Source organism: Hyla sarda, chromosome 2 (genome assembly GCF_029499605.1).
Source record: "Hyla sarda isolate aHylSar1 chromosome 2, aHylSar1.hap1, whole genome shotgun sequence".
NCBI classification, from domain to species: Eukaryota; Metazoa; Chordata; class Amphibia; order Anura; family Hylidae; genus Hyla; species Hyla sarda.
Genome location: NC_079190.1, coordinates 282355817 through 282370917, shown reverse-complemented (window position 1 = coordinate 282370917; position 15101 = coordinate 282355817). Strand labels below are relative to the sequence as shown.

Genomic DNA, 15101 nt, shown 5'->3' with positions numbered 1-15101 from the left:
ATGTCCACCCCCCCCCTGTCCACCCTCCTGTCACCCATGTTCACCCCCCCCCTGTCCACCCTCCTGTCACCCATGTTCACCACCCCTGTCCACCCTCCTGTCACCCCTGTCCACCCTCCTGTCACCCCTGTCCACCCTCCTGTCACCCCTGTCCACCCTCCTGTCACCCTCGTCCACCCTCCTGTCACCCATGTTCACCCTCCTGTCATCCCTTTCACTCCCGTCCACCCCGCTGTCACCCTCGTCCACTTTCCTGTCACCCATGTTCACCACCCCCGTCATCCATGTCCACCGCTCCTGTCACTCCTGTAACCCCTGTCCACACCCATGTTCACCCTCCTGTCATCCCTTTCACTCCCGTCCACCCCCCCTTTCACCCATGTTCACCCCCCCCCCGTCACCCATCTTCACCCCCTCCTGTCACCCATGTTCACCCTCCTGTCATCCCTTTCACTCCCGTCCACCCCCCCCTTTCACCTATGTTCACCCCCCCCCCTCCCGTCACCCATCTTCACCCCCTCCTGTCACCCATGTTCACCCTCCTGTCATCCCTTTCACTCCGGTCCACCCTCCTGTCACCCATGTCCACCCCCCCTGTCTACCCTCCTGTCACCCCTGTCCACACCCCCCCCCTGTCCACCCTCCTGTCACCCATGTTCACCACCCCCGTCACCCCTGTCCACCCCCCCTGTCAACTGTCAACCCTCCTGTCACCCCTGTCCACCCTCCTGTCACCCCTGTCCACCCTCCTGTCACCCCTATCCACCCTCCTGTCACCCTCGTCCACCCTCCTGTCATCCCTTTCACTCCCGTCCACCCCCCCGTCACCCTTGTTCACTTTCCTGTCACCCATGTTCACCACCCCCGTCATCCATGTCCACCCCTCCTGTCACCCCTGTCCACCCTCCTGTCACCCCTGTCCACCCTCCTGTCACCCCTGTCCACCCTCCTGTCACCCCGATCCACCCTCCTGTCACCCTCGTCCACCCTCCTGTCATCCCTTTCACTCCCGTTCACTTTCCTGTCACCCATGTTCACCACCCCCGTCATCCATGTCCACCCCTCCTGTCACCCCTGTCCACCCTCCTGTCACCCATGTTCACCCCTCCTGTCACCCATGTTCACCCTCCTATCATCCCTTTCACTCCCGTTTCCCCCCCCTTCACCCATGTTCACCTCCCCCCCCCCCTTCCGGTAACCCATGTCCACCCCCCCCTCCGGTAACCCATGTTCACCCTCCTGTCATCCCTTTCACTCCCGTCCACCCCTCCTGTCACCCGTGCTTACCCCTCCTGTCACCCATGTTCACCCCTCCTGTCACCCATGTTCACCCCTCCTGTCATCCCTTTCACTCCCGTTCACCCCCCCCCCCCGTCACCCATGTTCACCTCCCCGGTAACCCATGTCCACCCCTCCTGTCACCCCCATCCACCCTCCTGTCATCCCTGTCACCCCCATCCACCCTCCTGTCATCCCTCTGTCACCCATGTTCACCCTCCTGTCGACCCATGTCCACTCCTTTACACCCCTCTGTCACCCATGTCCACTCCTCTACACCCCTCTGTCACCCATGTCCACTCCTCTACACCCTTCTGTCACCCATGTCCACTCCTGTACACCCCTGTCCACCCTCCTGTCACCCATGTTCACCCTCCTGTCATCCCTTTCACTCCCGTCCACCCTCCCCTGTCATGTTCACCCCTCCTGTCACCCATGTTCACCCTCCTGTCACCCATGTTCACCCTCCTGTCATCCCTTTCACTCCCGTTCACTCCCGTCCACCCCCTCCTGTCACCCCTGTCCACCCTCCTGTCACCCTTGTTCACACCCATGTTCACCCTCCTGTCATCCCTTTCACTCCCGTCCACCCCTCCTGTCACCCATGTTCCCCCCTCCTGTCACCCATGTTCACCCCTCCTGTCACCCATGTTCACCCTCCTGTCATCCCTTTCACTCCCGTTTACCCCCCGTCACCCATGTTCACCTCCCCCCCCCCCCCGGTAACCCATGTCCACCCCCCCTCCGGTAACCCATGTTCTCCCTCCTGTCACCCATATTCACCCTCCTGTCATCCCTTTCACTCCCGTCCACCCCCCCTGTCACCCGTGTTCACCCCTCCTGTCACCCATGTTCACCCCTCCTGTCACCCATGTTCACCCCTCCTGTCATCCCTTTCACTCCCGTTCACCCCCCCCCCCGTCACCCATGTCCACCCCCCCCCCGTCACCCATGTTCACCTCCCCGGTAACCCATGTCCACCCCCCCTGTCACCCCCGTCCACCCTCCTGTCACCCCAGTCCACCCTCCTGTCATCCCTGTCACCCCCGTCCACCCTCCTGTCATCCCTCTGTCACCCATGTTCACCCTCCTGTCGACCCATGTACACTCCTCTACACCCCTCTGTCACCCATGTCCACTCCTCTACACCCCTCTGTCACCCATGTCCACTCCTCTACACCCCTCTGTCACCCATGTCCACCCTCCTGTCACCCATGTTCACCCTCCTGTCATCCCTTTCACTCCCGTCCACCCTCCCCTGTCACCCATGTTCACCCTCCTGTCATCCCTTTCACTCCCGTCCACCCCCTCCTGTCACCCATGTTCACCCCTCCTGTCACCCATGTTCACCCCTCCTGTCATCACTTTCACTCCCGTTCACCCCCTGTCACCCATGTTCACCCCCTCTGTCACCCATGTACGCTCCTCTACACCCCTCTGTCCACTCCTCTACACCCCTGTCACCCATGTACGCGCCTCTATACCCCTCTGTCCACTCCTCTACACCCCTCTGTACACCCCTCTGTCCTCTTCTCTACACCCCTCTGTCCACTCCTCTACACCCCTCTGTCCACTCCTCTACACCCCTCTGTCCACCCCTCTACACCCCTCTGTCCACTCCTCTACTCCTGTTCGCCCATGTACACTCCTCTACACCCCTCTGGACACTCCCACACCCCTGTCGCCCATGTACACTCCTCTACACCCCTCTGTCCACTCCTACACCCCTCTGTCCACTCCTACACCCCTGTACGCTCCTCTACACCCCTCTGTCCACTCCTCTACACCCCTCTGTCCACTCCTCTACACCCCTGTCACCCATGTACGCTCCTCTACACCCCTCTGTCCACTCCTCTACACCCCTGTCACCCATGTACGCTCCTCTACACCCCTGTCACCCATGTACGCTCCTCTACACCCCTCTGTCCGCTCCTCTACACCCTTGTCACCGATGTACGCTCCTCTACACCCCTCTGTCCGCTCCTCTACACCCCTGTCACCTCTGTCCACTCCTCTACACCCCTGTCACCCATGTACGCTCCTCTACACCCCTCTGTACGCTCCTCTACACCCCTGTCACCCATGTACACTCCTCTACACCCCTCTGTCCACTCCTCTACACCCCTGTCACCCATGTACGCTCCTCTACACCCCTCTGTCCACTCCTCTACACCCCTGTCACCTCTGTCCGCTCCTCTACACCCCTGTCACCCATGTACACTCCTCTACACCCCTCTGTCCACTCCTCTACACTCCTGTCACCCATGTACGCTCCTCTACACCCCTCTGTCCACTCCTCTGCGCCCCTGTCACCTCTGTCCACTCCTCTACACCACTGTCACCCATGTACGCTCCTCTACACCCCTCTGTATGCTCCTCTACACCCCTGTCACCCATATACACTCCTCTACACCCCTCTGTACGCTCCTCTACACCCCTCTGTACACTCCTCTACACCCCTGTCACCCATGTACGCTCCCCTACACCCCTCTGTATGCTCCTCTACACCCCTGTCACCCATGTACACTCCTCTACACCCCTCTGTCCGCTCCTCTACACCCATGTCACCCATGTACGCTCCTCTACACCCCTCTGTCCGCTCCTCTACACCCCTCTGTCCACTCCTCTACACCCCTGTCACCCATGTACGCTCCTCTACACCCCTCTGTCCGCTCCTCTACACCCCTCTGTCCACTCCTCTACGCCCCTGTCACCTCTGTCCACTCCTCTACACCCCTGTCACCCATGTACGCTCCTCTACACCCCTCTGTATGCTCCTCTACACCCCTGTCACCCATATACACTCCTCTACACCCCTCTGTACGCTCCTCTACACCCCTGTCACCCATGTACACTCCACTACACCACTCTGTACACTCCTCTACACCCCTGTCACCCATGTACGCTCCCCTACACCCCTCTGTATGCTCCTCTACACCCCTGTCACCCATGTACACTCCTCTACACCCCTCTGTCCGCTCCTCTACACCCCTGTCACCCATGTACGCTCCTCTACACCCCTCTGTCCACTGCTCTACGCCCCTGTCACCTCTGTCCACTCCTCTACACTCCTGTCACCCATGTATGCTCCTCTACACCCCTCTGTATGCTCCTCTACACCCGTCACCCATATACACTCCACTACACCCCTCTGTACACTCCTCTACACCCCTGTCACCCATGTACGCTCCCCTACACCCCTCTGTATGCTCCTCTACACCCCTGTCACCCATGTACACTCCTCTACACCCCTCTGTCCGCTCCTCTACACCCCTGTCACCCATGTACGCTCATCTACACCCCTCTGTCCACTCCTCTACGCCCCTGTCACCTCTGTCCACTCCTCTACACCCGTCACCCATGTACGCTCCTCTACACCCTGTCACCCATGTACGCTCCTCTACACCCTGTCACCCATATACACTCCTCTACACCCCTCTGTACGCTCCTCTACACCCCTGTCACCCATGTACGCTCCCCTACACCCCTCTGTATGCTCCTCTACACCCCTGTCACCCATGTACACTCCTCTACACCCCTCTGTCCGCTCCTCTACACCCCTGTCACCCATGTACGCTCCTCTACACCCCTCTGTCCACTCCTCTACGCCCCTGTCACCTCTGTCCACTCCTCTACACCCCTGTTACCCATGTACGCTCCTCTACACCCCTCTGTATGCTCCTCTACACCCCAGTCACCCATATACACTCCTCTACACCCCTCTGTACGCTCCTCTACACCCCTGTCACCCATGTACACTCCACTACACCCCTCTGTACACTCCTGTACACCCCTGTCACCCATGTACGCTCCCCTACACCCCTATGTATGCTCCTCTACACCCCTGTCACCCATGTACACTCCTCTACACCCCTCTGTCCGCTCCTCTACACCCCTGTCACCCATGTACGCTCATCTACACCCCTCTGTCCACTCCTCTATGTCCCTGTCACCTCTGTCCACTCCTCTATACCCCTGTCACCCATGTACGCTCCTCTACACCCTGTCACCCATATACACTCCTCTACACCCCTCTGTACACTCCTGTCACCCATGTACGCTCCTCTACACCCCTCTGTATGCTCCTCTTCACCCCTGTCACCCATGTACACTCCTCTACACCTCTCTGTACAGTCCTCTACACCCCTCTAAACCCCCCTTTGTCACCCATGTCCACCCCTCTACATCCCTTTGTCACCCATGTCCACTCTTCTACACCCCTCTGCCACCCATGTAAAAAAAAAGTTTGGCGCCTAAAAGATTTGTTTTGCAGGTTTAACGGTGAACAATTGTGTGTGGAAGAAATTGTGATGCTGGCCCGGACCAGATGGAGAAGAGAAGGCAACGTTGCAAATTAGATACAACGTCATTGGTGAGTTGCTGTATAAAGCAGCACTTTAAACGACATACCCACTGATAAAAAGATATAGTGCACTGCGTTTTTTACCATTTTCCCTTTTTTTTTATTCATTTATTTTTTTTGCTCGTCAACCACGGTAGCGTTGCCCCGCGGAATTTTTTTTTTCGAGGTGTGCCCCGACCCGAAAAAGGTTGGGAAACACTGCTCTAGATTGTCTGACTTTTGTTGACATGGCCCCTCTAGTGGAGTTGGCCCTAAAAATTCAATTTTCAATACCGGCTAAAGCCATTGTTTGAAATATCAAACGGATACGGTAGCTGAAGATACCGGAGCATAAGGTTTGCAAAAAGAGATAAGTTGAGAAGAAAAGATGGATTTCGAAGGGGAAGAGTTCTTTCCTCATAAGATTGTAAACAACGAATAACACATCATTCTTGTTGTTGAGAGAACATTGGATAAAAGACTGAAGAAATATTGGTTTTCGTGCGATTAAAAATATAAATGTTACTCCTTGAAGTAAGTATTGTCTTTAGGAAGTGTCCAAGGCACAAAGATCTGATACTCTCTTAAAAGAGATAAGGCATAGAAGCATAGCGAGTTTAAAAGATAAAAACTTTAGGGATAGAATATCATTATTGTCCCAGGAAATGAATAAATCTAAAACAAGGTTAACATCCCATGTGGATTGATACTTGGGAAGGGAGGTCTACGAAAACAAATTCCTTTAATTAATTTACAGACCAGAGGATGTTAGCCTAAAGCCAAAGATTGGATGGGAGAATGATAGAAGGAAACGGTAACGATAAACGTTAATCGTTCGATAAGATTTACCTGCCTCAAAAGAAGCAGAAAGAAAATGTGAACAAACAACAAAAAACGTGGTCTCAAATGGCTGGAGGGGCTCAACCCCAAATGCGGTTGTGCATTTATACTGGGGGAGAAGCGTCCTCCCAGGTACCCTCCAGCGTAGCTACAAGAACACACATACAATGGGAGGAGAGAGGCAAGCTGCAAGCCCCACCTAAGTTGGCTAATATAGGTGCTTGGCCTCACAGGTGCTACCCTAATGCTGCCTGGAAGATATTCAAGGCGCATTAACATATGGAGTTTACATACCTCCAAGTATAAAATTTAAACAAACGACAAAAAACGTGGTCTCAAATGGCTGGAGGGGCTCAACCCCAAATGCGGTTGTGCATTTATACTGGGGGAGCAGATCCTGCCCTTGTAGTCCGTTGCTAGGGGTGATCCCCAGCATAAAAATGCATACAATGGAGGATGCCTGCAGCGGACTACAAGTGCCACAATAGAATCCTACACCAGATAAACGGTGTGGATGTGTAACAATTAGAATAATACAATACAGTCATATGGGTGCACTACTGTGGTAGATGTATACAATGACATTGGCTATCCCTCAACACTGATGTTAAAATTGAGACATTCGCCAGTATATCCTTATATGAAGGACACACCAGAGCCCGCACACCAACGCCAAGGTTTCTCAAATGGCGTGGGACCTAACACTAAACCTACCTGTGCGTGATAAGCAAATCAGGGGCCAGTGGGCAATTATGGCAGCATTTTCCAGGCAGCATTAGGGTAGCACCTGTGAGGCCATGCACCTATATTAGCCAACTTAGGTGGGGCTTGCAGCTTGCCTCTCGGACTACAAGGGTAGGATCTGCTCCCCCAGTATAAATGCACAACCGCATTTGGGGTTGAGCACCTCCAGCCATTTGAGACCACGTTTTTTGTTGTTTGTTTAAATTTTATACTTGGAGGTGTGTAAACTCCATATGTTAATGCACCTCGAATATCTTCCAGGCAGCATTAGGGTAGCACCTGTGAGGCCATGCACCTATATTAGCCAACTTAGGTGGGGCTTGCAGCTTGCCTCTCTCCTCTCATTGTATGTGTGTGCTTGTAGCCACGCTGGAGGGTACCTGGGAGGATGCTGTGAGTCGACCGAATGCTGCCGTAATTGCCCACTGGCCTCTGATTTGCTTATCACGCACAGGTAGGTTTAGCGTTAGGTCCCGCGCCATTTGAGAAATCTTGGCTTTGGTGTGCGGGCTCTGGTGTGTCCTTCATATAAGGATACACTGGCGAATGTCTCAATTTTAACATCAGTGTTGAGGGATAGCCAATGTCATTGTATACATCTACCACAGTAGTGCACCCATATTCCTGTATTGTATTATTCTAATTGTTACACATCCACACCGTCTATCTAGTGTAGGATTCTATTGTGGCACTTGTAGTCCGCTGCAGGCATCCTCCATTGTATGCATTTTTATGCTGGAGATCGCCCCTAGCAACGGACTACAAGGGCAGGATCTGCTCCCCCAGTATAAATGCACAACCGCATTTGGGGTTGAGCACCTCCAGCCATTTGAGACCACGTTTTTTGTTGTTTGTTTAAATTTTATACTTGGAGGTGTGTAAACTCCATATGTTAATGCGCCTTGAATATCTTCCAGGCAGCATTAGGGTAGCACCTGTGAGGCCACGAACCTATATTAGCCAACTTAGGTGGGGCTTGCAGCTTGCCTCTCTCCTCCCATTGTATGTGTGTGCTTGTAGCCACGCTGGAGGGTACCTGGGAGGATGCTGTGAGTCGACCGAATGCTGCCGTAATTGCCCACTGGCCCCTGATTTGCTTATCACGCACAGGTAGGTTTAGAGTTAGGTCCCGCGCTGTTTGAGAAACCTTGGCGTTGGTGTGCGGGCTCTGGTGTGTCCATCATATAAGGATACACTGGCGAATGTCTCAATTTTAACATCAGTGTTGAGGGATAGCCAATGTCATTGTATACATCTACCACAGTAGTGCACCCATATTCCTGTATTGTATTATTCAGAAAGAAAATGTTTAGCAAAGGATAAATGTAAACCAGCAGGTAGATTTGGAACTTGAGAGAGGAAGGGGTGATATCAGGGGCTTTTTCCTCCCTCCCCCAGTCATGTTATGGTGGTGCGTCATGGCCACAGATAAAGGAGACAAGAGACTGAAATGTGATTTGTTTACTTACAGCCTGGATTAAAAGTGTGTTTCCTGATGCAAAGGACAAGAAAAGATGAAATTTGAAGTCCTGCAAAACCAAGTGAGATATTAACTACTTTGGAAGCACAGATATGGGGGAGTACTGTACTTACTAAAATGACGTAGGTACGTTAAATAAGAGACACTGAGATGGCTCCCCATCCCTATGTGTTTTATTGCAGATCCTGTAGAATCGCTCATTAATACACTAAGACCAGGGCTGTATTTTGGAAGTAAACACAGGAGGACCAACTAATAGGCAGAACTGGAGATGCCTCCCAAAGTCAATGCCAGGAAATCGGGAGGGGGGGGGGGGGGGGTGAATATGCACACAATAATAGAATGGATAAGTTTCTGAAATCACCCCATGACACCATAAAAACTCGGACACAGAAACAGATGGGACCCAAACCTGATATGTTATAGTCAGCTTCGGGTTCTAGATATGTTGCATTGCAGCACAATCTTAAATGGGGTGGAAAAGTGCAATAAGGCGCTAGAAGAATTGACAACCAAGGTTGGATCACTTAGCTCAGATGTCTCCTTGATAAGGGAAGATACAAACAAGATTAAAGACAGAGTATGCGTGGTACTGAAAAGCAGTACCACGCATAGAGAAGGATGGGGGAGACATGAGAAAGCTAGGTACCTCTGCAAGGGTAGATGGGTGTTTTATCAGGATGAATTTGATAAGATAGTAAATGGATAGTAAAAATATAAAAATAGATAGACAGTTCATAACAAAAATTGTACGTGGTTAACTGGGTGCACTTGTACCCTCAGGTAAAAAAAACAATGGAATGTAAAATAATAGAGTTCCCATAGAGTTCCCAGTCCTCAAATACCTCAACCAAAAAGGTTGTACAATGGATGTTTGGAAAGATGCATATATTTTATTATAAATAACTTTTACACATAACATTTCTCACAGGGCCCGTGTGATATAACATAAAATAACATAAAAATATACTTGATAATAAATGGACAATCTATAAAAAGGGAAACCTGTAAGATACCAGAAAACTGTCCAGTGTGAATGGAAGGACACTTCTGAATATATATTTAACTGCAATAGTGATTGACCACAATTCACATTCAATAGCAGTTTGTATTCAATAATGCGGTATCTGAATAACTGATGGTACCATGTACCGCTCACCGCTCCTTGAATATTCGTAGTCCACCCCTCTGTAAAGGGTACACGCTACTATAAAAATGGTGTGATGCCTGGCAAAATTTATATCCGAACAAGAGAAATTTCTCCTGTTTTAATGCCACCTATAAAACGGCGTCTAGGATAGACCACATACTGGTGAATAGTTCAGGGATGTCAACAATTCAGAACATACCGTATGAGCCCAAATGTATCTCGGACCATGCGATGCTGGTCTGTTATATGAAAAAGGGACAAAGGAAGAATGAGAGAGTAAGGAGTATGTATATAAACCCACAATGGTTAAGGATAGATGAAATCACTCAGGGTGTAGAAGGGGAAATTAAAGAATTCTGGGAAATAAACAAGGGGTTAACCGGCATTCTCACGTTGTGGGATACATTAAAGACATTTCTTAGAGGGATACTAATTAGAAATATAGCGAGATTTTAGAAGAAGGGTAAAGAAAAGGAGAAGGAGTTAGTGGGAAAAAAAATGAGAGAGTGTATACGAGATGAACCCTAATTAACAAAATTGGAATAAGGTAAATTCCCCTCAGGAAATGCACTGGAAATTAGTAATGGAGAAGGCACAACATGGGATTTTTTTTAGGAAATAAAGACAGTTTGTTGAAACAGGAAAACCGAATAAAACATTTATGGGGATTATTAATCAGAGGGAAAAAAAGAGGATTTCAGTATTAAAGGATAAAGAGGGGAGGGAAGTACGTAGGCAGGAGGAAATATCACGCATAGCGCTGGAATTCTATCTGGAGTTGTATACAAAAGAAAATAAGAAGACAAAAAGAAAAATTGAACTATTCTTAGATGGGATTAACCTACCCAGGATTAGGGAAGAAGAGTGCTCCGGTCTGGGGGGGTTTTATCAGTTTAATTGAAGTGGAACTTAAATCTTTTGCCCATAGTTCTTCCCCGGGTCAGATGGCCTGGTATTTGAGGTATTTAAAACATTTAGCGACCCCTTGTTGACATGTCTCCTTGAGGTAATTAATGAATCCTTGTACTGGGGAAGTATCCCCCACAATGGCGGAAGCCATTATTGTTTTGATACCAAAAAAAAGGGGTAGGACAACCTGGAAATGGAGGCATATAGACCTTTCTCACTTCTAAATACTGATCAAAAGATATTTGCAAAGATCTGGGCTAGGCGGTTACAACCGGTAATAAAACAGCTTATCGGAAGTGAACAAAAGGGATTTGTACGAGGGAGAAATATTTACAATAACATCAGACGAGGATTCTTGAATATGCAGCTTCCAGGAGACGGGGGTTCCCGCTCCATACTGTCCTTAGATGCCCATAAACATTCGACAGCAGGGGCGGACATATCGCCTGTTCAGCCGGTTCAGCTGCACAGGGGCCCAGCGTGAGAGGGGGCCCGCTGCCCTCTCCAGGTCCGGCCCCAGAGGCGAGCATTAGGCCACATACCACCGCATACTCCCCGACCACAGCAAGTTTGACAGCACCCGGATGGACGCCGCGTTCAACCACCCCTGCAGCCAGTGGCGGGGGGGGGGCGGGGTTAGGGGGGCAAGAGGGGGCCACGGCCCCCCATACATCATGATTGCCCCCCCCCTAGCAGCAGTAGGTCACTAGCAGCTCTCATGGCCACCAGTAAGGGGCCCGAGCCCCCGCTGCACCCCTGCCCCCCGGAGCCATCTACTCCGCCATCCTTTTTTGGAATAAATCTTCAGCCTGCAGCCCTGTCACCACGCAGGGGCCGCGCCATGCAGACTGGGAGGAGCAGACAGGAAGCCCCTCCCCCTCTCTCACTCCCCTGTATACTGGACCTTGTGGAGCAGACCCGCTGTGTGTATACAGGCCTGGACACCACCAGTATGGAAGACTTACCTGCCCACTGCCCACTGCTGATGCTGCCCTTTTAAAGTAAGTAACTTGCTTGGGGGAGAGGGGGAAAGTTGTAGGAGACAGTGGGAGGTAGTTCAGTGTTTCCCAACCAGGGGGCCTCCAGCTGTTGCAAAACTACAACTCCCAGCATTCCTTTGGCTTTATGAGCATACTGGGAGTTGTAGTTTTGCAACAGCTGGAGGCCCCCAGGTTGGGAAACACTGATCTATCTATCTATCATCTATCTATCTATCTATCTATCTATGAATCTATTATCTATCTATCTATCTCATATCTATCCATCCATCTATCTATATCCATCTATTTATGCATCTATCTATCTATCTTTCTCATATCTATCTATCTATCCATCCTCATATCTATCTATCTATCTATCTATCTCATATCTATCTATCCATCTATCTATCTATCTATCTATCTCATATCTATCTATCTCATATCTATCTATCTCATATCTATCTATCTATCTAACTCAGATAGATGAGAGATAGATAGATAAATAGATATGAGAGATAGATAGGTAGATGGATGATATATAGATAGATAGATAGATAGATAAATAGCTGTTGCAAAACTACAACTCCCAGCATTCCTTTGGCTTCATGAGCATACTGGGAGTTGTAGTTTTGCAACAGCTGGAGGCCCCCAGGTTGGGAAACACTGATCTATCTATCTATCTATCTATGAATCTATTATCTATCTATCTATCTATCTATCTATCTCATATCTATCCATCCATCTATCTATATCCATCTATTTATGCATCTATCTTTCTCATATCTATCTATCTATCTATCCTCATATCTATCTATCTATCTATCTATCTCATATCTATCTATCTATCTCATATCTATCTATCCATCTATCTATCTATCTATCTATCTATCTCATATCTATCTATCTCATATCTATCTATCTATCTATCTATCTATCTATCTCATATCTATCTATCTATCTATCTATCTATCTATCTAACTAACTCAGATAGATGAGAGATAGATAGATAAATAGATATGAGAGATAGATAGGTAGATGGATGATATATAGATAGATAGATACATAAATATATATATATATATATATATATATATATATAGATAGATATGAGATAGATAGAAAGATAGATAAATAGATGATATATAGATAGAGAGATGATATATAGAAATATACATAAATAGATGGATAGATAGATGATAGACAGATCGATAGATAGATGATAGATACATAGATATGATATAGATAGATAGATAGATGATAGATAGATATGATATAGACAGATAGATAGATTAGATAGATAGGAGATAGATGGATATGATATAGATAGATGGATATGATATAGATAAATTTATATGATATAGATAGATAGATCAGTTTCCCAACCAGGGGGCCTCCAGCTGTTGCAAAACTACAACTCCCAGCATTCCTTTGGCTTTATGAGCATACTGGGAGTTGTAGTTTTGCAACAGCTGGAGGCCCCCCTAGTTGGGAAACACTGAGCTATATCAATCATCTATCTATTATCTATCTATCTATCCAAAAAAAAATCAAGAGACCAGCAGCACACAGAAAAATGAGTGCAAAAAAGGTGGAGATTTATTGCATTATCCCAGTGTAGAAAAGAAGCGACGTTTCAGCGACCTCTCGTCACCGTTCTCAAGGAGCTTGTACACTGGGATAATGCAATAAATCTCCACCTTTTTTGCACTCATTTTTCTGTGTGCTGCTGGTCTCTTGCTTTTTTCTAGTACAAGTGAAGCTCTCACCAAGGTCCACACCCAGCGGGCACCATTGCATTGGTTTTCTTCATTTTGTTCTGCTGCTCTTCTGGAGTTTTTTATTTTATTTATCTATCTATCTCCTATCTATCTATCTATCTATCTATCTATCTATCTATATATCTCATATCTATCTATCTATATCATATCTATCTATCTATCTCATATCTATCTATCTATCTATCTCCTATCTATCCATCTATCTCCGATCTATCTATCTATCTATCTCCTATCTATCTATCTCATATCTATCTCATATCTATCTATCTATATCATATCTATCTATCTATCTATCCATCTATCTATATCCATCTATTTATGTATCTATCTATCTTTCTATTTATCTATCTATCTCATATCTATCTCAGATAGATGAGAGATAGATGAAAGATAGATAGATAGATATGGGAGATAGATAAATTATATATAGATATATAGATAGATATGAGATAGATAGAAAGATAGATTAATAGATGATAGATAGATAGATAGATAGGTAGATGATAGATATAATATAGATAGATAGATGATAGATATGAGATAGATAGATAGATATGAGATAGATGGATAGATAGATGATTGATAGATAGATAGATATGAGATAGATAGAGCAGTGTTTCCCAACCAGGGGGCCTCAAGCTGTTGCAAAACTACAACTCCCAGTATGCTCAAAAAGCCAAAGACATGCTGGTAGTTGTCGTTTTGAAATAGCTAGAGGCCCCCTGGTTGGGATACACTGATCTATCTATCAATCATCTATCTATCCATCTATCTCATATCTATCTATCTCATATCTATCTATCTATCCATCTCATATCTATCTTATATCTATCTATCTATCTATATATCATCTATCTATCTATCTATCTACAAAACTAAAGATCCAGCGGCACTCCCAGATAAGGTGCAAAAACAAAGTGTTTTATTCCCCCATGTATGTGTGACGTTTCGATAGCATCCCGCCATCTTCATCATACGTACAGTTGTACATTCTGTAGTCTCTGTGATATCACTGTGCTTCATAATAAACTGTGACATCACTGTGCTTCATAATAAACTGTGACATCACTGTGCTTCATAATAAACTGTGACATCACTGTGCTTCATAATAAACTGTGACATCACTGTGCTTCATAATAAACTATGACATCACTGTGCTTCATAATAAACTGTGACATCACTGTGCTTCATAATAAACTGTGACATCACTGTGCTTCATAATAAACTGTGACATCACTGTGCTTCATAATAAACTGTGACATCACTGTGCTTCATAATAAACTGACATCACTGTGCTTCATAATAAACTGTGACATCACTGTGCTTCATAATAAACTGACATCACTGTGCTTCATAATAAACTGTGACATCACTGTGCTTCCTAATAAACTGTGACATCACTGTGCTTCATAATAAACTGTGACATCACTGTGCTTCATCCTGTTGATGTCACTGTGTATAACAACCCTGTAGTGACATCACAGTTTATTATTCTTGAATGCTGACTTCACTGTGTATATTTTCCCGGTACAATGACATCACTGTATAGTTACCCTCTACTGTGACAACACTGCGTTTATTAACCCTGTAGTGGCAAAAC

At 47.5% G+C, this 15101-nt stretch overlaps 1 protein-coding gene across 2 annotated transcripts in view; it reads left to right on the top strand.

Annotated features, from left to right (window-relative positions):
- Window positions 1-11627: 11627 nt before the first annotated feature.
- LOC130356153 (transmembrane protein 244-like) overlaps window positions 11628-15101 on the top strand; it is a 40553-nt gene continuing 37079 nt past the window's right edge. For both annotated transcript variants that reach the window (XM_056557252.1, XM_056557251.1), the window contains exon 1: window positions 11628-11744. The gene's annotated coding sequence lies outside the window, so the exon portion shown is untranslated. The remainder of the gene's footprint in view (window positions 11745-15101) is intronic.